The following is a 3,759-nucleotide window of genomic DNA, read 5'->3' as shown; positions in this document are numbered from 1 at the left end:
GTTATTATAAATTGTATTGTTGTGTGTATATTAAAACGTATTTGTGTTAAGAAAGAAAACTGTGTGTATGAATCTTGTTGGTAAATATCATAAATTGACTAAATATCGGCTTCAATTTAACTACTAAATCTAAATTACAATTTAACTACTAAATTTATAGTATCATTTCGCTCGGTTTCAGACCATTGGAAATTCTAATACGCAACATAATAAATTGGGGGCTCGTCCGGGATTTGAATCAGAAACAAAATTCGATCTAAATTAAAATTTAAATCACAATTGAATTTACATTTATCAGTGCCAACAAGATTTGATCATGTCTGATCATCAAGATTTTCTTGTATCACCCTCCCTAGAACAACTAGAAAAATATAACAAAAATGGAATGCTCAAAATTGTCAAAGTTTTAGAACTAGAAGTTAAAAGATCAATGAGAAAAAATGAACTAAAAAAGTGCATTGTCGAAATACTAGTAGATGATGATTTGTTGCCTGGGGAAGCATTAGATGAATACTTTAGAGTCTCTACTAGCCAATCGGGGTTGAGTGATAAAGATAAATTAGAGTTCCAGCTAAAACTTAAACAACTCGAGTTCGAACAAGCTCGTATTGAAGCCAAGAAAGAGAAAGAACAAGCTCGTATTGAAGCCGAAAAATAAATTAGGTTGAAAGAAATGGAAATTAGACTCAACACTGATCGACCAAGGCAAAATGACAGCTTTAAACATAATGGATATGTTAAAGTACCACCGTTCAATGAAAATGAAGTTGATAAATATTTCCATTTAAGAAGGTTGCCCAAACCACGGAATGGCCCACCGAAAAATGGTTATTATTATTATTACAAAGTATTTTAACTGGTAAAGCACAAGAAGTTTATGCCGCTCTCTCTTTAGAAGATTCTATGAATTATAATAAGGTTAAAGCACGTGACGACCTCAAAACTTACGTCGATGAAAAGAAAGTTGAAATACTACAGGAAGCAGCTACTCTTTCCGATGAATACATTATTCTATTATCTCAACAAAAATCCTTATCTGTTCATTCCACTAAAGTTGAGGATTCTTCTAAAAAATCCAGCTCCTCTAGTTCGAATTTTTTTGAAAGTCAGGATAAAACTTCTTTAAAACAATCAAGACCTGTCTGCCATTTTTGTAAAAAAACTGGTCATGTTATGTCCGATTGTTGGTGTTTGAAAAAGAAAAGGAGGCAACACCCAGTGCACTTGTGTCCACGTATGGACGTGGTTTCACCATATCACCTGATGTTGTTGATATGGCCACTGATATAAAGGCTGATGTAATCAGGGAGGAATTTAGACCTTTTGTGTCTGTTGGTTCCGTGTCTTTGACAAATGACACTGGCAATCCCATACCCATACGTATTCTACGTGATACTGGGGTGACTCATCATTGTCGTTAGAAGGTATATTCCCTTTAGATTCGAGTTCTGCCACAGGTGAGTCTGTTATTGCTCAGGGTATTGAGGGTGGCTTTGTTAATGTTCCTCTTCATAACATTTATTTAGCGTCAGACCTAGTTTCGGGGCCAGTTGTGGTTGGAGTAAGACCTACTCTGTCAATTAAAGGTGTATCATTATTGTTGCGAAACGATTTGGCTGGGGGGAAAGTTGTTACCGAACCTAAAATGGTTAACGAGCCGATCACTGTTTCATCCAAGGATGATGTTGTCGTTGAGGAGAATCCCGATGTGTTTCCCTTGTGTGCTGTGACTCGAGCTCAGGCTAAGAAATTAAACCAAAAACAAATCATAGACATGGATTCAGAAGACTATATTATAAATTTGTTACAGACATTTCTTGGATCTGACAAGGGTCTTTTGGATGATCATCCTACTGCCAATACTTTGGTGAGTAACAACGATGGACGTGAGGGATTTGATTCACCTGGTGAAGTTCCATTTACTAAAAGTAAACTGATAGCTGAGCAAGAGAAAGATCTGCAGATCTCTTCATTATTTAAATATGCACTCCCAAAATATGAACTGGAAAAAGTTACAAATGGTTATTTTTCAAAAATTGTGTGCTTATGACGAAACGGAGACCACCAGATGTATCAGCTTTAAAGGACTGGGCTATTGTTTATCAAATTGTTGTTCCCAAAACATATCATCTGAAATATTGAAAGTTTCCATGAACTCTCCATGGGAGGTCATTTAGGTGTCAACAAAACATGTGACAAAATCATGAAACATTTCTTTTGGCCAAAAATTAGGTAAGACGTTTCTCAGTTTTGCAAACCTTGTCATACCTGTCATTTGGTCTGAAATCCTAACAAGAAAATTCTTGTTACACCTTTGAAACCTATCCCAGTATTCGAAGAACACTTCAGTCGTGTGATTGTTGATTATGTTGGACCTTTACCAAATACTCGATCGGGGAATCAGTATTTGTTAACTATCATGTGCGCATCCACTCGATTCCCTGAAGCTATCTCTTTGAGAAACATTTCAGCCCAAAAAATGTCTAAAGCTTTGATCAATTTCTTTACTTTGTTGGTTTACCCAAAGAAATTCAATCTGATCAAGGATCAAATTTTATGTCAGGGTTGTTTCAAGTTGTTTATCAGCTCGGTGCTAAACAGATCAAATCTAGTGTGTATCATCCAGAATCGCAAGGTGCTCTTGAGAGATTCCATTCTACAGTGAAAAATATTATATGAACTTACTGTTTCGATAACGAGAAGGATTGGGATGAAGGAGTTAATTTATTATTATTTGCTGTTCGTGAGTCAGTTCAGGAGTCGTTAGGGTTTAGCCCGTTTGAGTTGGTATTTGGCCATTCAGTGCGTGGCTCTTTGTTGCTGAAGAAACAATGGTTGGAAGATGATCCAAAAGAAATGCACTTATTGGATTACGTTTCCAAGTTTCAGTCCAGACTCTTACGTGCTTGTGAATTGGCATGAGAAAATTTGAAGTCATCCCAAGTTAAAATGAAAAATGTTTATTACTGTAAAGCTGAAGAGTACAAGTTCCATCCTGATGACATGGTCTTGGTATTGTTGCCCACTATGGGACATTCACTTAAAGCTAGGTATCATGGTCCCTATGAGGCTGTTCGGAAAGTTAATGGTATGGACTATGTTGTAAAAACACCTGATAGTCGAAATGCTACCCAGCTGAGCCATATTAATATATTGAAGCCCTACCACATACGAGATGCAGCCAAAAATATTTTAACCATTGAGTGTTCACCTGATGACAGTTGCTTTGACTCAGACACTCGTACATTCGAAAATAGTGGACACGAATGCAACATCAAACTGAGGAATTCTGACATTCTGGTCAATCTTAATTCAAAACTCGATCACTTGCCTCCTGAAGAGAAAAATCAACTTGATAGTTTATTGAATAAATACGAATGTATATTTCCAGACGTTCCTAATCAAACCAACATTGCTGTGCATGATGTAGATATAGGTGATGCTTCTCCTGTAAAACAACATCCCTATCGTGTGAATCCAATCAAGGCCGATAAAATGCGTAAAGAAATATCTTACATGCTGGAAAACGGCATTATAGAGCTCAGTCAAAGTGATTGGTCTTTACCTTGGTTTGGTTAGATTCTATACAGACTTTTGCAGAGTAAATGCTTTGACAAAGACAGATTCCTATCCCATCCCAAGAATGGAAGATTGCATTATTAAAATTGGAAAGTCCAGATATATCACAAAGTGTGACCTACTAAAGGGATACTGGGCTGTTCCTCTAACTGACAGAGCAAAAGAAATATCTGCTTTTGT

Source organism: Limulus polyphemus, unplaced genomic scaffold (genome assembly GCF_000517525.1).
Source record: "Limulus polyphemus unplaced genomic scaffold, Limulus_polyphemus-2.1.2 Scaffold500, whole genome shotgun sequence".
NCBI classification, from domain to species: domain Eukaryota; kingdom Metazoa; phylum Arthropoda; class Merostomata; order Xiphosura; family Limulidae; genus Limulus; species Limulus polyphemus.
The sequence above is the reverse complement of the archived record's forward strand: the minus strand, read 5'-3'. Positions refer to the sequence as shown.